This window comes from Bubalus bubalis, chromosome 3, assembly GCF_019923935.1.
Source record: "Bubalus bubalis isolate 160015118507 breed Murrah chromosome 3, NDDB_SH_1, whole genome shotgun sequence".
Classification (NCBI taxonomy): Eukaryota; Metazoa; Chordata; class Mammalia; order Artiodactyla; family Bovidae; genus Bubalus; species Bubalus bubalis.
The window spans coordinates 78,646,637-78,667,843 of NC_059159.1; the positions used below are offsets into that span (position 1 = coordinate 78,646,637).

The following is a 21,207-nucleotide window of genomic DNA, read 5'->3' on the forward strand; positions in this document are numbered from 1 at the left end:
TAAAATTCATAAGTTGAAACTCTAGCCCCCAGAATGACTATATTTAGGGATCAGGCCTATGGGGCTATAGTAAAGATTAAATGAAGTCATAAAGGTGGAACCTGGTAGGCTACAGTCCATGGAATTGTAAAAGAGTCAGACATGACTGAGCCACTAAAAACGCAAACGATAGGGTGGATCCCTAACCCAATAGGGCTGGTGCCCTTATTAAAAAAAAACAAACAAAAAAAACAAACAGAAGAAACACCAAAGTTCTCTCTCTCTCCACCATATGAGGACATGATGAAGAAGCAACTGGCTTCAAGCTAGGAAGAAAATCCTTATCAGAAAGCAAATCAGCCAACACCTTGATCTTGGACCAACCAGCCTTCAGAACTATGCACAAATATATTTCTGTAATTTAAGACCCCCAGTCTACGGTACTTTTGTTATGGCAGAGAAGTCTAAGACAAATATACAAAAGTGGCATCCCTCTCTTCCTCTTGGCACTGTTATTCTGGTTTTTTTTTTTTTTTTTTTTTTTACAACTCCAGATGTTTCAGGATCTGTTCCTATACATATGAAACACTGTTCTTCACTTCCTGTCTAACGTACATGCATTCATTTCGCTGACATTTTGGAGAGTAGAACCTGTGTTGTGTGACAGAGATGAAAAATCAGGAAGGACAGACCCCAATTTTATGGTGGAGCTTCCAGCATAAAAAATGTATGACATGGTGTGTGTCAATGTATATGCACATGCCTATGTATATGTATGCATGCAGCGTGCATGTGTGTGAGATATATATTAAGACATGAAGAGAAGAAAGAGAAAAAGATAATGAAAGTAGCAGAATTAGAACTATAGATTGAATCAAATACAAGTCTTTATTTCAGTCCTAATGAAAAACACCATGCTTTTGGGTGAAGTCAAGGGAAAAATAAGAATTGTCTTCAGAGAAGACAGTAAGAAAAAGGTCCTTAAAGATGTCTTCTGTCTTTCTGGACCTTTTTTTTTTTTCCCCTTAGACTAACACCTGATATCTTAGCTGGTCCTGATGGTGAATACAACAGATCTAGGGTTCCTCCCTGATTTTATCCTTGAAGTCCCATATACATAGACAGTGATCTCTTGAGGAGCACTGTCGATTTGTAGGTACTTAAAGACAAACAGATAGAAAGGTTCAGCTATGAAATTTTTCTAGGAGTTAATTTTCACTTTGCAAACAACATATTTGACCACTGAAGGGCAGGGAAGGATTCTTCGTTCCTTCTTTCCTGAACTATAGATTCTTGCTCTGTCCTAGGGAAGGCCATGCACTGACTGTCAAACCTCCCAAACCTGTCTGCTTCTTTCCATCCTTAATGCCACTATGTAGGTTCAGTCTAGCATCATCTAATGCTAAAAGATAACTGATGCTAATATCCACATTCCTATCATTCTCTCCAACGCCACACATGTGATCTTGTGATTCCCTGTGTAAAACCTTTTAGTGATTTTCCCTTGCCCTTTGCATCACATCCATTGTCTTCAGAGATCATCAGAGACCCTGTACGCTTCAGCTACAGTAGTAGTGTTAGTCACTCAGTCCTTTCCAACTCTTTGTAATCCCATGGTCCATGGAATTCTCCAGGCAAGAACACCGGAGTGGATTGTCTTTCCCTTCTCCAGGGGATTTTCCTGACCCAGGGATCAAACAGGGTCTCCTGCATTGCAGATGGATTTTTTACTGTCAGAGCTACAGGGAAGCCCCCTTTAAGCTTCAGCTATACTAAGGTATTTACCATTCCCAGCAGGTGGCAAACTCTTTCTTATCATCCATTATTTTGTACACACCGTTCTCTCTACCTAAAAAGGATTTCTCCCTTTTCTTTGACTGGATAACCCTATATTCAAGCTTTCATGTAGATATCAACCATTAAGGAGAGAATCACCTGGGCTGCTTTTTCATCCATAGGACGCCAATTTGAGTAATGTCTGCTTCAGTCATAATGGAGAGAGCTAAGACCAGACTTATTATCTCACCATAATCAAATAGAAAAATGGACAAATATATAAAACAACTGTTTTCAGAAATTAGACAACATCAGAGAAAGATTGTGCTCCTTACAAAGAGAAACAAGCGAGATGAGTCCTATGATGACCCAGGATTTATGTGGAACTTTGCAGATCACAGTGCAGAACGGACTATTCCCAGCAGACCATGAGGGCCTTAAGGTCTTAAAACGTTGAGTAGATGTGGATCAGAGGTTGAGGGGGCTAAGGTTTCTGAAACTTATAACATGAAGAACTGGAGAAGGAGGAGCCATATTAAGGAAAGCTCTAAGAATTTGCATATCATTTCCTTGAATCTCTTCCTGAGTGATAAACTATGTACACACAGGTTGAGATTCCACAGACTAGAGAAAAGCCAACTAGGAAGCTTTATTACGGACAGGTCTCATATTCACAGAGAATTGAGAGAAGTTTGAGTTCTGGCTGGATGGAGATGTGAGTCCTCACTGATTGTTCATGGCATTTAGCAGACCCCAAGCTTCCTTGGTGGCACAGATGGTAAAGAATCTGCCTGCAGTGTGGGAGACCCAGGTTTGATCCCTGGGTAGAAAAGATCCTCTGGAGCAGGACATGGCAACCCACTCCAGTACTCTTGCCTGGAGAGAGGAGCCTGGCGGGCTATAGTCCGTAGGGTCACAAAGGTGACAAACAAGTCACACCTGAGTAGGTAATTCAACTGGCATGAATAATATGATTAGGAGAAGTAGTGGCTGATCTTAATTTAGACAGGAGTTGCTAGGCTCACAGGCCTGTTTTTTTCCTCCAAGATACAAGGACAAGATGCCAGAATTATTTTTTTTTGGGGGGGGGATAAATATACATATATATATATATACACACACGCATATAATTGATAACACCATGGATTAGAGAAAGCCTCATTACATATTTGTCCAGTGTCAAATTTTACAGTCCTGGAAGGTAACACTTCTTCCATTTTCTAAAGTTTTAAAAAATATTCTACATTTAATTTGTATTCTTCTTTTCCTGCCCCCTACATCATCTCTATAAATTTCAATTTTAATTCTTCCTTTACTGTCTGTCCTTAATGCCATCAAGTCTTCCTGAGCATCCTTCTGCTGCTGCTGCTAAGTCGCTTCAGTCATGTCCAACTCTGTGCGATCCCATAGATGGCAGCCCATCAGGCTCCATGGTCCCTGGGATTCTCCAGGCAAGAACACTGGAGTGGGTTGCCATTTCCTTCTCCAATGCATGAAAGTGAAAAGTGAAAGTGAAGTCGCTCAGTTGTGTCCGACTCTTAGCGACCCCATGGACTGCAGCCTACCAGGCTCCTCCGTCCATGGGATTTTCCAGGCAAGAGTACTGGAGTGGGGTGCCATTGCCTTCTCTGGAGCATCCTTCTAATACCAAACAAAAAGGGATCATTCCTTCATTTGAACCATTTTATTTGCTTGTTCCGTGGCTTCCAAACCTTCGTGAGTGCAAATGATAGTCTTTTAGTATCATGAGGTACACCGTAAGCCTATTGCTTAATCACTGTGAAATAGTTACTGCACCAAGCACAGGTGAACCGCATCTCATTTAACCTTCACAACAAACACACGGGATAGGCGCTCTTGACGCCCCTCAGCCCTTTCTCTACTGAGGAAGTTGAGACTTAGAGCACTGCTGCTGCTGCTAGGTCACTTAAGTCGTGTTCGACTCTCTGCGACCCCATAGACGGCAGCCCATCATGCTTCCCCCGTCCCTGGGATTCTCCAGGCAAGAACACTGGAGTGGGTTGCCATTGCCTTCTCCAATGCGTGAAAGTGAAGTCGCTCAGTCATGTCCGACTCTTCGCGACCCCATGGACTGCAGCCTACCAGGCCCCTCCATCCATGGGATTTTCCAGGCAAGAGTACTGGAGTGGGGTGCCATTGCCTTCTCCACTTAGAGCACTGGTAAGGAGCAAAACCGGGAGTTGAACACGAGCAGCTTGGCTCCAGAAAACAAGTTCTTCAGCTCCACCGCAGAGAAACTGTAAGTCTTTTGTCTATTTTTCTTTAATTAGAAGCTCCGTAGACGAACTGTGTCTTTTTTGTCTTCATATTTAATAGTATGTTGTCGGTAGTTGGTTACTGGAAGATATTTGTTGAGTGAATAAATGCATGCATGGAAATTTTAAGTATCTTTTGAGAGATGATCATGTTTACCAGGTATAAATTATGCCTGCAGGGTAGGGGGTGTATTATTGATGTCTTTGGTGCTTTTGTGTTTTGTAAATATCAGCTTTGTTACATTGTTTTTGATTTTTTAAAGATTATCTATTTTCTGTGCTAAGATTTTGAAACAAAATATACTCTTTTGATACATGAAATAGATTATTTTCAGAGCTGGTAAATTTAGTGATCAATATTCTAATCATTGAACATGAAATTGTTTTATAGAGTAAGATTTGGTAAATTGAGCAAGAGGAAAATAAAGTCATTGAAAACAAACCTCCCTCAACTACTTTAGAGGGGAAAAAACAGCTCAGGAGGAATGAGGGGGAAAAGGAAGACAATTACAGGCGCAACCACAAGTTTAATAGGCTCAAAGGTTTTTCTTTTTCAGATTTCATTTTCTTGTATTTATTTTTCCTTATTTTAAAGCAGAAAGTAAATGGGGAATGGCATGGTAATAATGAACTTGAAATTGTGAGTTATTTTCGGTTAAACTGCTATATAACTTGAACGGAGAAAACTAGGCATCTTTTGTGTAAAACCTCCAAGTGAGTAGTGGAAGGAAAGTGATAAATTATCCTGTATCCTTTTTCTACCTCACCTCCCTCCAGAGTTAGACTTCAGATTTCTGGTCCTGAATCTCCCCAGTGTGTCAGAGGGTCTGTGCAATGAAGTGCAGCAAAGTAACACAATTTAGTGTACCATTAACAAAAGTTTAACATGAAAAGGACCAATAAAACACTATTGATCCACTTCTAGTTTGAACAAATGATGTACAATGAACCATAAAAACCCTTGTTCTTTAGAGACCTTGTTAATTTTGTGATTCTGCTCTTGTCCTTATTTTAGAAGTCTGAGTTTGCATTTAAAGTGTCTTTGTAAAAATTAGAAACACAGTTAAAAATTAAGAGGCCTGTACGTGTAGTTTTCACATTTTAGAGATTCAAGGGGGAAAAGGGCCCAACCTGAAAGTTGCCCAGAGATGAGTCTGTTGTTTCACTGCATCAAAGAGCCATAGTGACTGGAGGCAAAGCTTGCCCAAGGGCTGGGTGGGAGTCATAGCTAAGTTGAAAAGTGAAAACTGTAAGGAAGGAGAAATGGTCAGCAATAATTCAGTGTGATGAATGGGAACTTCTATCAGTATGCCAGACAGGAGACAAGGAGCAGAGGAAACAGGAGATAGGAACTTTCCAGGAAAGTGCACAAGAATTGAAGGAGTAGATCAAGACTTGGGCTAAAACTCATATCAAGAGCTTACCCTGATGAAGTACTGCTAGTCACGTGTATGGGAGTGGACCAGCCGTCTCAAAGGCATAAACTAGTAACAATATTTTGCATACATTGCTTCCTCTAATGGCTTTTTGGATCTCCTAATATCCGAGATAGCCTTTGCTTCTATTGTACTCTTCAAGACCTTTGTCTTTAACTTTCCAATGTTATTCACCTTTTACCATAGAAGGGTGCTAGGAACAGATAACTTGTCTCCAAATCTTAGCTTCAGTGCATTTTTAGCCATGTATCTATGAACAAATTATTTAATTTCTCTATGCTTCTCTATTTTCTCATTTCTAAAATGGAGTTCATAAATGTTTCCAGACTTCATAACATTTTAAGAATATTTAATAAGTGGAAAATTCTTAGAAAAGTTAACACTAAAAATTATATTCTATTAATATATTCATTATCATCTTATATGTCTACAGTAGTGTCTACAATAGTGCCTGACACACTTTCCATGATCTGTGAATATCTGGTGAATTAGTGAATGAAAGATCATGAATCCTAAATTTGTAACGTACCTGCAGAAGTCTAAATAGTCACCTCCAGTTGGGATAAAAGTGAACAATATAGATAGACACCACTCTATCTGTTTTTAAAAATTAAGTGTTAACTCCAGTCTATGATAGGGCTGGTGGAATATTTTTTACTGCATTTACTCAAAGGATAATCTCTAACATTTAGAGAAAGTGTTTTTCCTGATTTTGACATTTTTGACTTTAGATAAAAGAATAGGAAGAATCATTTCCTGAACCGGTATGTGCTGACCTACTTACTTGCACCTTGATTAGTGTTATAAGCAGGGCCAAAAGACCTCTTAATTTACGACTGCCGTGGAAAAATGTACCGTTAAGCATTAATAGAGTTTGAATGAAGTCCAGTGAATTGTAAGTTAGGCAAGCTGGAGCCTGGTGAGGCAGAAAACTGTGCTTGTAGGTATGTGGTGTGTGTGATGGCGATTAGTGAAGTGGGCAGACTCCACAGTCCACCAAGAAGGAAGAGGAACTTGGCATCATGATCTTAATGTTGTTGGTAGATCTTTGAACATGTATTATTCTTATTTTTATTTATTTTTGTCTTTGCTTAAGAACAAGTAAAGTTATTGAAAGAAACAGCATATAGTACCATGGCACATTACTCTTAGGCCTTCTGATTCAATTTTTCCATATCTTTCCATCTGAATTCATGTTATTTTGTGAGCATTTTGGAATCCCTTTATGAAGTTTCAAACCACTGGATTATTTCAAATATTGTTACAGTGTATTAAAAGACAGGGAGACTTTGCATTTGTATCACATTGATTTTAGATTACCATGCAGTACCTACAAGAGGTCCATTCTCTTAGCATGGACCCAGTAGCTCCTATTCAGCCTCCTTTACCTTGGTTCCCTCTTACTCAAGCCCACTTAACTCCACATTCTGTTGATGCCTCCTTTTAAATGTCTCTCAGATCAAGATGTAGCCAACCCTCTTGTCTGGCATATTTATAATAGACTAATAAGTGGTTGATCTGCCTCTGGTTTCTTGCTCCTTTGACTGATCTTTCACACTCCTTCAAAAAGTATTTACTAAAACACAGATGAGAATGTAACTTTCTCCAGTTTAAATTTTCGAATTTATTCCTGTTGCCAAAGGAATAAAATCTAAACGCCTCAACCTGTTTACTCAGAGTCTCTCTCAGCTCTTGGTTGGTTTCCCATGAGCAACGACCCCCGTTCTCATTCTCATTCTCACCAGTGTGTAACAGTGCACTCCCCCATATCCCCATGAGAGTGTTCACTATGCTCTAATGCATTATGATTGTGCTAACATGCATGAACAATCATATCAAAATTAAGACTCCTGTACGTGATTGCCTCTACTGCTGTATACTGGGATCCTAGAACCCCATCAAGACTGCCACTGTTGAGTCTTCTCCAGAACAGAGTAGTTCACAAGAAGATAAAATAATGCAGAAAAACATGCAGAGTGCATTCCTAAAACACAAATTTTAACCCACAGTAAATAATTACATTTCATATTTTTCAATAGTGTCATAGAATTGCTCTTTGGTCTCATTAGCATTTCTTTCTTGAGTGGGGAAAGGCTTACAACTTTGTGGAAGCAGTGTTTTTCTCAGAAGCCTTCCATATTACACTATATTTCTGCCTCTTTAGCTTTAGGTGGTTGGCCTAATATGCATCTCACCTAAGCCAGGTGAGTCGGTCTTTTCTTATGATTTTTCAACTGTGCTGGTATATGAAATACATCCAGTGGTACTGAAATATACTTGATAGATACCTATGTACATAAATGCATAGAGGGGAAGGGAGGCCCTTAATTTATTCAAGCACCTGCATAGTAATGAAGATCCTTTTTTTGTCTGAATTAGTTTGATCTTGGTTTCTATCATATCACCAAAAAAAGTGCAGGAAAAAATCATAAATGTATTGTGGAATTAGATTCAAACTGTTTTTGAAATTGTAGGATCTGAGATAAAACTAGAAAGAAATTTTGAATTCATAGCAGATAACTCAGCTTTTCCTAGATTTCTCAGAATATGACTTCAATTTTACTACTTTTCTATTACTAGAATAGAAATAGAACTATTAATAGAAATAGAATAGGATAGTTGTTGCTGCTGATGTTGTTGGAGCATGTTTTTACCCCACTGATATTAAAGTATACTTGACAAATAAAAGTTGTGTGTAGTTAAGGTATACAGGTGATATTTGGATGTATATGTACACTGTGAGATATCTCCACAGTCAAGCTAAGTAACATGTCCATTATTTCACATAGTAACCATCATTGTACTCCGATTTTATAAGTTAGACTTTTGTAGATTCCGCGTATGAGTGAGACCATACTGTATTTGTTTTTCTGTGGCTGGCTTATTTCACTTAGCATCATGTTCTCCAGGTTCATCCATGTTGTGGTACATTCCAAGATTTCTTTCTTTTTATTAAGGCTGAACAATATTCCACTGTGTGTGTATACATATAGATACCTATGGGTAAACACACATACATTTGCACATGTTCTTTATCCATTCATGCACCAATGGACACTGAGGTTGTTTCCATACCTTGTCTGTTATGAATGATAATGCAGTGAGCATGGCAGTACAGAGACCACTTCAAAATACTGATGTAATTACCTTGAGGTGTTTTTCCAGAAGTGAGATTATTGGATCATAGGCAGTTATTTTTCTAAATTTTGAGGGACCTTGCCAACACTTACTTTTGTTGTTTTGATGATACATTCTAACATACTTTAGTGAAATGATTTTATTGCACTTTGGGAAAACCATGACTACTTGTTGACCAGTAGTTAACTGAAAAGAATGGATTTTAGTATTATTAAATCAATTTTAAATGTAAATCTTCATAGGAATGTAATAAAATTGTCAAAATAGCTGGTGATGAAAAGTTCTGAATTATCATTTTTAATATTCTCACAGACTTTGACTAAGATATAAGTGCATCTCACTGGATAATTTAAGTTATCCTCTATACTAGCTGGCTCCTGTATATACGAATCCTTCTCACTCTATTTGCAATATGTATAGAGATGGGAAATTGTAATAACTGGTTTCCTTTCTAGCTTTAGGAAGGTCACTCAATTTGTCTTTTATTTTTTAATCAACAAAAATGAGGCAAATACTATCTTTTAATTTATACTGGTACTAAGTAATTTTTTAGTGAGTTTGTGTATAAAATATATATTTCTGTCACTTGTTGAAAAATCATAGTTACATTTATTATATACTTTGTACATTAATTGGAAAAATAACTGTAGATAACAATATTAAAGTGCACTGCCAACATTTTTTTTCTTCTTAATTATATTCTTAATACCACGCATCCCAATCTTTTTCCCTTACTTGCTATAAGATTTTTTTTCAAGTGGTTCTGGTATTATAAGGTGCAGTTGGCTTTACTAGAGAAATGGTACCAACAGTTAATTGTTATAATTAAAAGCAAAGATATATTTATACAACTTAGAGCCTAATAGAAATCACTTCATTTTATAAAGGTATTATGTATTTAAATTACTAATCTTGCCCTCTGTTTTTAATCTTTGTCCAGAACATTAGTCTAGCTATAGATGTAATGAATGTGATTTTGGGGGTCCAGGGCTGGTTGGGGAAGTCCCCACCTAAAGACACTAGAAAGAAAGGAACTTGAAGATTGAATAATATCAGACACTGTGCAGGGACATGGATGTTCATGATGCTAGTCAGGGAATCAGGGAGGATAGTGGAATCCGGACAGATCGATGGGAATGTGCAGCCAAAAGCCAACAATCAGTATGGTGCCTGGCACTCGGTTCGTTCATTCATTCATTCAGTAACTACTGTGCGATACTGTCAAGCACTATTCCTGCAACTGAATGTAGAGTAACGAACAAAACAGGAACAGCGTACTTCTCTTTAGGAGCTTATCATTAAATATTCAGGGAATAAATGAATGGATGTAGAAGGATGAACGCATTAACAATGCACATTTGCAGAGTATCAAATTGCAGAGATAAAGAGCTGGAGCAGAAGAGGAGGTAAGGATAAAACAGAAAAGACAGAGATTCTGACTTTTGTCTTTAACAGGACAATCTAGAAATGTGAGTTTGAGTGGAGCCTGATATAAAGCCACAGAAAGGTAGTAGATAATTAGGATGACATGTTGTCCATATCCCTGGATGTAGGTCAGGGAGTAAATAATTTGGCAGCCAGAATTTTTTTCATTTCAGTTTTTCTTCATCTTTTTCATTTATTTTTTTAATAGGATAGGTCTGAGGGAGTCAGCATTCCTTCTAATGAAAGGGCCTCTCAGAAAATCACTGCAAGCCTCTCTCACAACATCACACAAGATGGAGATTACTTCTGTTAGATTCCACTAGAACACAATCAGTAGAAGCAACATACTGACATGCTCAGTTGGGCATATCTTCCACGCTTCCTAGAATAGACAGTGAGCCTATTAACTCTTCACAACTGATGTGTGTATGTTAGTCATGAAGTCATGTCCAACTCTTTGTGACCCATGGACTGTAGCACACCAGGCTCCTCTGTCCATGGAATTCTCCAGGCAAGAATACTGGAGTGGGTCGCCATTTCCTCTAGAGGATCTTCCTGACCCAGGGATTGAACCTACATCTCCTGCATTGGCAGGCGGATTCTTTACCACTGAGCCACCAGGTAAGGCCCTACACACACATACATAAATATGTGTGTGTGTGTATGTATATATATACACATTGCAAGCAAAATAAGGTGACAGGAATATAATCATTTATATCAAATGTTTTTAGTTTCCTGAAGCTTATCTGAAATCATTTTATTGTCTTTATTTAGCAGATAAAGCAGAAATGATTTTTTTCAGATTTATAAATAATTCCCGGAAATCCTAGAAGGTCATAAAGAAATTTAAGAGTGTATTTGTATTTTTAAATTAGTATTTTTACTAATGTTCAGATGTGAAAATAAACAAAATTTATAGCAGAGAAAACATTCATAAATTAATTATCTAAGAATAAAGAAAATCTGCCTTTATGCCTATAAAAACCTGTCTGAAACAAAGAATTAGTTACCTTTTTATTATTCTTGAGCTATGGGAACTTTCACTTTAAAATGCACCACAGCATTATTTCAATATTTTAACTCTCTGTGAATTCACCTCAGACCTTTACACACTTGTAATACTTATGGGAACATACCTTGTGGATCACTTTTTAAATAATTCATAAAACAAGTAAAATATTTTCCATTATATGCCAATTTACAGTCTAGGTAACAAAATAAGAAAATATTTACAATCACCATTTTTATGTGTGTGTGAAGTTTGTTACACCTTTAAATCAAGCATGAAAATAATGAATTTTTTTGAGAATTAAGTGATTATTCAAGTCTGTCCTTATACATGTGCCTATGTGTGACTTTCTTTTAGCTGTTTTATTGTTTTACTCTTATTTTTCTCTGTGCTCAAGCTTTTTCTTAATTTATATAGCATTCGGTTGGTGGCTCAGTGGTAAAGAATCCACCTGCCAATACAGGATACATGGGCTTGATCCCTAGGTCAGGAAGATCCCCTGGAGATGGTAATGGCAACCCACTCCAGTGCTCTTGCCTGGGAGATCCCATGGACAGAGGAGCCTGGCGGGCTATGGTCCATGGTGTCACAAGAGTCAGACATGACTTAGAGACGAAATCACCACCACCACAGCATTCTATTGCATATGTACTCCGCAAGCAAAATAAAGGAATGCAGAATAATCTAAATAAATAAAGGCATGTTTGTGATGCTAGCCCTTAATAAGTGTTCACAGTGAAAGTGAATATTGGAGCTAGTCAGGTCCTCTTTAATGGATACTTTGTTAAGGATGGTTCCTTGGCTGTACTGTAACTGCACCGTCAGATGATTTCCCCTGTGAAACTCATTGCTCAGGGCGTCCTTGGGAATTGTTGTATCCCACGCTGAGGAGCTCTAAGTGGAAACAGCGGTTGGAGGCAATCTCCTTTTGTTGATGCCCAGGTTGGCCCTTCATTGTCAGCCCCAGAAGGATCCTAATAGAAGCCTCCCTCCCACTCCCAGCCTTCTCATTAGTCATGGTCTGCTGAGCCCTGCGGTGGTTTTAATCCAATTTTGAAAGATAAGGAGCAGACAAGCTGGAGAAAAGGCATGAGGTGGAGGGAGAAAAGGCATGAGGTGGAGGGAGGAAATGGATGGCGAGAGACAAGACCTGCTTTCCTGTCTTCCCTAACCCACCTGAAGGGCCCTCCTGTCTCTAACTCTGTGTTGGTGCCTTTTCTCTCACTCAAGAACTATTCATTGGCACGTCAGAGACGTTGCTTCTATTAGCAACAACTCCTCTGAGAAAATTCCTGTGAATAAACTTGGCAGGAGTGTGGGGCACTTCATTAGAAGCCTTCCCGTTGTGTCAGCAGACTGTGCAAAAACCAGTATTGATAAACTACCAGGACTTGCAGAAAGAGACAATCAAAATTGTTGGGATTCGCATGAAGGCGGTGTTGCTGTTTCTAAGCTTTTCGGTCACAGAAAAAAAAATTTTTTTTATTTTCATTTGCTCAGAGAGTAATGAGTCAGAGGGAAATAAGAGTCAAAGATAATTAAATTTACTATGGGTGATTAGTAAAATTAACAAGATCACCCCATTCAGGTACAGTGTGTGTGACTACCTTCAAAAAGCTCAAATCTTCATGATCTAGGCTAGTATCTTGGCTAAGTTTGGGAAACCAAAAGTCTAACGAGGAGCTTGCCAGGTCAGCACAGGATTAGGGCAAGGGAATGGGTTTGGGGCAGTTAGGCAGTTGTTGAGGCAGTATTCATGCCAGAGTAAAGAACAGGGGTTTGGAATCACAGTAGCCTCATAGCTCAGTTGGTAAAGAATCTGCCTGCAATGCAGGAGACCTGGGTTCAATTCCTGGGTTGGGAAGATCCCCTGGAGAAGGAAATGGCAATCCAGTCCAGTATTCTTGCCTGGAAAATCCCATGGACAGAGGAGCCTGGTGGGCTACAGTCCATGGGGTTGCAAGAGTCGGACACAACTTAGTGACTAAACCACCAGCCTCAATCCAGAGGTTTTGTTCCTCAAAGAAATTATTTACACTATAATGAGCACTGGTTTTCTAATCTTAAAAAAATGAATAAGAATACATGCTGCGTAGAGTTGTAAAATTTAAATAATGCATACAGCATAGCCCAACATTTAACTTTTAGAAAGTGCTCAGTAAATTACAATATAATCTAGCATTATCAGCATCATCAGGAGTATGATTCATTCAAGCAGGTACATCCTTGCTTCATTAAAGAGTTTATTCTTCAGCAATTGGTATGCTCAAGTTCACCTGATGCAGTGGATATTTATATAAATAAAGATATTGTATATATACTAGATATTATTGGCTGAATACTAATAAATTATTCTTGTCTCATCTTCATCTTCCTAGACTCAAAGCAAAGTAACTTTTTTTTTGCTTTATGATATTCCAAAAAAAACCTTTTAAAAATTATATTTTCATCTGCCTGAGATTTGCCAGATGTCTTATTATCACTGGAAAGATTCAGTCTCTCCAAATTTCATTTGCAAAATTGGAATTAAAATGCCTATGTGATAAGATGGATGTAAATGTTTGAGGATTGAATGAGAGCATCTATTTTTAAATGCCTAGTACACTGCCTGACACATAGGGCTTGTTTTTTTTAACAGTGTTAATGGAGCTACTGCATATTTCAAAACATTCCTTGGAGTGGTTACTCTCACTGAATTAAAGTGACTCCTGTTAATTTCTGCTGAAGGGAATAGCATTTTTTTTTAACTTGTCTCCAGTTTAGGGAGGATATTCTCTATTTTGAAGTCTGATATATAATTAAGAGGTATGTAAGAGGAAATGGGAGAAAAACCTTTAGACTCAAAAAGGAAGGATAGAATCCCCAAATCTTCATAGATATTTGTTCAATGAAGATATTTTCTGTTTTAATAAATGACTCCTTAGGGAAAAGGGCTTCAAATCAGTAGTGGTTAGTCACCTGGACAAACTATCTTGTTTCATCTGTTTCCTCAAATCCAGAGTCAATTCTGTATTTTAATTATAAGTAGATAAATATTTGCAATTTAATATTTATTTTGTCATTTCAATGGAGCTCATTTTACAGAAAAAAGTAATTCATCTCCACAGATAGATGTTGGGCATATCCAACTGCACAAGTTTTATGCCAGAAGTAACATAAACAGTATTGTATTTTAAAAAGACCATTCTGACTATTGGGTAGACACCAAAGAAAAATAGAGTAGACATAAGGAAATAGGACTTGTTAAGACTATGTGCAAAGAAGAAAACTACGATTAAGTAGAAATATATGGGACCCTTTCTGAGGCATAACTTTTCATGCCTGATCTTTCGTGTTGCATGTGGCATCTCCTTCCTGTTACTTCCTGATTTCCAGCTCCAGTTTATTGAATTTGCTGGAAATCTAAGCATAGAGCAACTGGATTCTTATAATAAATTTATGATATTATCAAGATAAATGTGTTTCCCCAAAGCTGGAAATCATCTTATGTCCATGGATTACATATTTTTCTTAAATGAAGTTTAAAGCTTCCCTAGTGGCTCAGATGGTAAAGAATCTGCCTGCAATGCAGGAGCCCTGGGTTTGATCCCTGGGTCAGGAAGATCCTTTGAAGAAGGAAATGGCTACCCAGTCCAGTATTCTTGCCTGAAGAATTCCATGGACAGAAGTGCCTGACAGGCTACAGTCCACAGGGTCGCAAAGAGCCAGACATGACTGAGCGACTAACACACACACACACACACACACAAAAATAAGAATTTCTGATTGGAATTCACAGAGGAGGATTGAAATTCAATAGCATTTGTAATATATTTTCACTTCTGCCTCCTAACAACTAGGGATTCAGTGATGAACAAGTAAATTATTTCTAAAACTTCTCCTTACAGTAAGAAATGAAGCGAGTTAAGTTTTCTGTTTTTTGTTTTTGTTTTTTCAATTTTCTTCTTTGGAAAAAATCTGTTTCATTCCAACCTGATACTATGTTCTTCCTTGTAATCCAATATTAGGGCATTATTAGGATGAGATTTTAATCTCGGTAAGTGTAGTTGGAACACATATTGAAAGTCTGTAGGTGTTTGAAAAGGGAGTGCTGCGAAGTGGAAATTCATAACCTTTGATTATAAATTGCACAGTATCATTCATTAGAGCACAGAGGCTTTCTTTTCATCATGGAAACACAGGGATTTAATACAGGTACAAAGTAATTTTGATACCCAGGAATATAATACTCTATGAATAAACCCTGTGAATTTCCCGCATAACAGAAAAAGAATAATCTATCTCATGTCTTTATAAAGAAAAACCCACTCATAGTCATGTATCCAAGCAGACCAAACAATACAGAAATGGAAATGCCATATTTTTTCCTGAAATGTCTTTATATTTGGACCAGCTTGTGTTCATCTTTAATTTATAACCTTTACAAATTGAAGTTTGGCCCCATGGAAGAGGAGTGGAGCTTTATTTTGAGTAGAAAAACACTGCCTTAGTAGTTTGACCCAAAGTCTCAATTTTTCTTTATGGGTGAAAAAAAAAATATTACAAGTAAACAAATAATCCTGGTCATAACTTGTAGGTTATACGATTATGTTGTAGATAGAAATTTGAATTTCCCCTTCCTGTGCTCTGCCTTCCTTCTTCCTTCTCCACCAAAAAGATCCATCTCCCCGCCTAGAAGCACCTGCTACACAGTGGTATTTGTCATAGCGCTAGGGCTTCCCAGGTGGTGCTAGTGGAAAAGAACCTGCCTGCCGGTGCAGGAGACATAAGAGACGCGGGTTCAATCCCTGAATCAGGAAGATTCCTTGGAGGAGCGCATGGCAACCCACTCTAGTATTCTTGCCTGGACAATCCCATGGACAGAGGAGCCTGGTGGGCTACAGTCCATAGGACCACACAGTCAGACACAACTGAAGTGACTTAGCACACAGAAATAGAATGAAGTAATTAAAGCAACTTCAAGTGTTAATTTTCTGTGACTGATTATGGATTCTTTATTCTTTTTAAACATTCTTCTCATCCATAAAAGACAAGTCATAATATGAGAATTAAGTGAATGTGTGTGAAGGTGCTTGGTAAATGCCCACTCAGGAAATCTTATCTTCATCATATTTGCTTTCTTTAATGAAAATTTCTTAAGCATCCTCTTTTTTTTCCCCCTTCCCAGAATATAACATTGTTCTGTAATACAGGGTCCCACTATCTGATGCTAATTTAATCACAACAAATTTAACTTTAGGTGGCACCAAATAGTGTAGCTCCAGTATAGAGGAATAGAGAAGCACTCTCTGCTCTTAATATTTTAATCATAGATGATTGCATGTTTATTATTAAAATGTGAAAATTTTTAGACATTGACAAATTAGAAAGTGAAAGTATCTTAAAGACTACTGTATTACTTTAAATGAGATAAACTTTTTATACAAATATTTTACATTGCATGCCATTTACAATTTACTTTTAACATATAACACATTTGTTAATTTGACATGCAAACATTTACTGAACATCAGTGTTCTGGGTTATAGCAAAAAATAATCTAGACAAGGCCTATGTTCTATAATTATACAATATGTAATTCTAATATACATAGTATATACTAGAATTATTACTGTTTCCACACATGGAAAACTATCTCCATGTATAGTGATATACCATAACATATATATGCAACCCTCACAAATGGGCATTCGGGCTGTTTCCAATGTGACAATTGGCAAGGGGGAGGGGGGCAGAAATGTTTTTCTGATTGGGTCCAAATATTTACTAAGTGAATTGCTAGGTCAAAATTATTAATATTTATTTTACTAGATATTACCAGATATCCTTGTAGGAGAGTGTGCTAATTTAAACTCCCAGAAGCAATAAATGTCTTATCATATGACACAGTGAGCTCTCTGATTAAGGTTTTATAGCTCCCTTAATAATCTTGAGCATTGTACATTATAATCCTTTTCCTCATTGATACTTAGGCATTTTATATATTATGGATATTGGTCCTTTGGTTTCTATTGAAATCAGTTATATTGAAGTCAATTTCTTCTCAAGTTGTTGTTTAAAGTAAGCTAATAGGTAATTTTTGTTTTTCTTTAAATTATCAGTGGTTTTGTCATATTTTAAACATTTCCTATCAGCAGTTATATCCACTTAAATTTTCTCCTAGAATTTTTGTATTTTCATTTTTTACCTTTAAATATTTGATCCACTCTGAATTTTGTGTATGAAACAAAGACCCTAACTTTATTTGTTTCAAATAGCTTCCACTCATCCCATTGACAGTTAATAGCTTAGTAACTATGAAATTAAGATGTCATTTTTATACACATTAAATTCCTACATATACTTGGGTTTGTTTTGGAGTTCTGTCTTCTCTTCCACTAATCTATTTTCTAGTCAATGCCATACTCTATTGGGGTCTTGTCTGGTAGCTCAGATGATAAAGAATCTGCCTGCAATGCAGACCTGGGTTCAATCCCTGGGTCAGGAAGATCCCCTGGAGAAGGGAATGGCAACCCACTCCATTATTCTTGCCTGGAGAATTCCATGGACAGAAGAGTCTGGCAGGCCATAATCCACTGGGTCTCAAAGAGTCGAATGTGACTAAACGACTAACACTTTCATTTCATTTTCATACTCTATTGATCATTCTAGGTCTTTATACTTGATAGATTTATTAAGTCCTGATTACACTTAAGATTTATCTGTGCATCATTCTATATTTATTCTTCCAAATCAATCCTAAAATAATTTTGTTGGTATTTTAATGGGAGGGCAGTGTCTCATTTCTAGATGCATGTAGGAAACATAAATAGCTTTACAACACTGAATTATCTGGCTCAAGAACAAAATATGTTTCCTGTTCAGGTCTTCATTAGTTCATAATTTTTACAACCTCTATATTTCTTAAGTTAATTCTCCACAATTTTTGTGGTTTTATTTGTCATAGAAATTAGGATTTTTTTTCATTAAATTTTCTTCTGAGTCATTGTTTAGAATATAAAACATTTTCAGTAAGTTCTCTTGTTAAATTCAAAATTATTTTATTTGGGTTTTGTACTAAAAATCATATCAACTTTTAATGGTTATAGTATTTTCTTATTTATTTAAATATTCATAGTACTAGTGTCCAACTTTTCAGTACCTCCAGAATAATAATAAACAGCTTTAATGATAAGTTACTCTTAATTTGATCATGACTTTATTTGCAGTACTTCCAGAATGTCACCATCAAGTCTAAATATCAAATGTATATTTAGTGTGCATGCCGGTACGTGTGTGCATGCATCAATATAAATTCATGTTAAAGCATCACATAATCCTCATTTATTAAGGAAATTTTGGCTTCCATCAAATACCTCTTAAGCATCTAGTAAAGGGATTATATGTTCTTTTCCTGTTGATCAGTTCTAATAGTCATTTACAATTATTGCTATGCTACTGCTGAAATATCTTGGATTTCCAACAATAAATTAAACTTGGTCATACTGAATTATTCTCAATATACTGCTGGATTTTGTTTAGTTATCCGCCCCCGCCCCCCCCCCCCCATTAATCATAATAAGTGAAATGAGTGTAATTTTGTCACTTGGATGTGTTAACTTTCTCATGATTTGGTATAAATGTTACTCTGGGTTTATAAAACAATTAGGAATCTTCCTTTATTTTATTGTATTTTGTTATATTCTGACTTACCTTAACTATCATAGGAATTACTTTTTAAAATTAATTTTGAAACCATGTTTGGCACTACTTCAAGAAGTAGCTCTTTGAAAACATTCTTAATATCCTCCATGATTATTGACCTGTTTAGGATTTTCATTACTTCTTAAGTCAATTTTCATAGCTTGTTTTCCTAGAAAATCAATCGTTTTATCTAGGTTTTCAAACATTTAATTTCCTCTATAGCTGTGATTCTTTTCCCTTATCAAAACACAATCAGTATTTGTACTTTCTGTATCTTTGTTCTTAGGCTAACTAGTGGTTATTCATTTTATTAGTTTCTCTTAAAGCACAAACTCTAGAGTTTTTACTGCTAACTTATTCTTGCTTTTAATTTTTCTTTCCTCTCTTTTCCATCAAGTCTTCAGGAGAGAGCGTCTCATATCTTCTACCTGCCAATAGGTGAGAACAAGATAAGTCTAAGAGTTCTTGTTGCTTTAGTAAAGTTACAATTTAATCCATAGCAAAGACAAAGGATTTTTAGAAGGAATTTTCTAGACATTAGTCTGATCCTCCTGGTATTACAACTTCACCAAAAGGCTGCCACCAGTGACCTTTTTCAGAATTTCAGCACCTATCTTCTTATCTACCCTACTGCCTCGTGTTATCTAGAGTTGGCTTATAGTTTAGCCCAACCACATATTCTAGAGATGAATAAATTATAAGCATAGAAAACAGAAAAGAATCCGCAAAATATTTATTAATTTGATTTGATTCACATGGTTTTTCTGAAAATCAAATTACCTGTTCTTTTGGGTAAAAGACTTAATTTCCCTCTTCTGGAAACCTTACTATCTGTATGATGTTGAGTAAATTGTTTAACTTCTCTATATGTCGGTGTCCTCATTTGTAAATTGGTCATAATTATGGTAGCTACTCCTGTGTTTCTTCTGAGGATCGAATGGATCGGGTGAGTCAGTATTGCCAAACTTCTCTGAAGAGGGCCTGGCATATCACATACAGTGAGCACTGTTTATGTGTTCATTTCTGAAAATGTTGAGATTACCGTGGGTGGCAGTCAGGTCAGATGATTATGTAAGAATTGCTTTGGCTTCTCTCCTTCCGAATTCTGACACATCCTAAAGGTAGAGCTTGTTGCAAAGAGGAACCCAGTGAGAACTACTGCTCTGTGGACTATCGAGGAAGTTTAGGACCCACTGCGAGCTCTTGACCTGTGGGCGGTTACATCTGAAGGGGGCTGATTGTGGACCAGCTGGTAGTTCATAAATGATGAGGACTGTGTGCTCCTGTGTGATTGCTGCCGTACGCTAGGTGGGGGTGAAACTTGCTCTCAAGATGCTATTTAAAAATAAAAAGTGGAATTTTATTCAATCCTTTTTGGCACTGCCATTCAACTTTACCCCTTCCTATATGTCTGTTCAACAAAGACATGGAAAACAGGATTAACCATGTAGTGGTGGTTTAGTAGCTAAGTCGTGCCCAACCCCATGGACTATAGTCCGCCAGGCTCCTCTGTCCATGGGATTTCTCAGGCAAGAATACTGGAGTGGGTTGCCATTTCTTTCTCCAGGGAATCTTCCCGACCCAGGGATCAAACCCACATCTTCTGCATGGCAGGCAGATTCTTTACAGACTGAACCATAGCACTGAGCAAATCAGCCAAAGGGGCTCAGGCTCAGATAGCTTGGGGGAGAGAGAGAGAGAGCCCTTGTTAGAAAGAATTCTAATCAAGGAATCTTAGGGTATTGAGTCTGGGAGAGAAACATGACGTTAATGCCATTTTAGTTGAAGCTATTCATTGGTAGGTACAGGGGGAGGAGGGTGAAGGTGTTGCCAAAATATTGACTCTCTTTGCTCCAACGCCAAACAAAAATATGGAGACAGAGCCATAGAGAAAGAATGGCTTTATTACTGTGTCAGGCAAAGTGGGGACACGATAGGCTAATGCCTCAAGACTGCGCCCCGCTCCCTGTGAGTAGGGAGAGATTACATAGTCAGGCGGGGTATAAGATAAGGATCAAGGCAGTAACAGTCCTGCATTCTTGTTCTGCAAAATTTCAAAAGGGTGGGGTTGCCAACAAGATTAGGGTGCATGCAGGGTCTAAGGTGGTCTGGTCTCCTAACCTCTCTGATCCCTTTAGTCATGCCTCAGTTGGCTTCCTGGCTGCTCCTCTCTTAATTACCAACTGTTCTACCCTTTGGAACTCAGAGAAGGTCATTGAGCCTGGCCTTGCCTAAAGGAAATGGGAGACAAAAAGGCCTCCATACACAGCAGCCCCACAGAGCACTTCTTGACATCAAAAGGAAGAAATTTTTAAATGTAAAATGTGTTTTAAAATTGTTTCAAGAATGCATAAAACTGGGAACTTCAAGACCTTCTGTTCAAATCTCACATTTGCTGAGGCAAGAGAGGAAATGTGTGGAGGAGGAGGAAGAAAAGAAATTAACACATAGTTTGCTCAAACATGGAGCAAATGTTTTCCAA

At 37.4% G+C, this 21,207-nt stretch overlaps 1 protein-coding gene across 6 annotated transcripts in view; it reads left to right on the top strand.

Annotated features, from left to right (window-relative positions):
- Nucleotides 1-21,207, top strand: part of LINGO2 (leucine rich repeat and Ig domain containing 2) — a 1,154,206-nt gene that overhangs the window by 907,488 nt on the left and 225,511 nt on the right. The window contains exon 1 of one of the 6 annotated variants that reach the window (XM_044939742.2): nucleotides 3,811-4,015. The exons of the other annotated variants lie outside the window; for them this stretch is intronic. The gene's annotated coding sequence lies outside the window, so the exon portion shown is untranslated. Of the gene's footprint in view, nucleotides 1-3,810; nucleotides 4,016-21,207 lie in introns of those variants that run through there. 6 annotated transcript variants of the gene reach the window in all.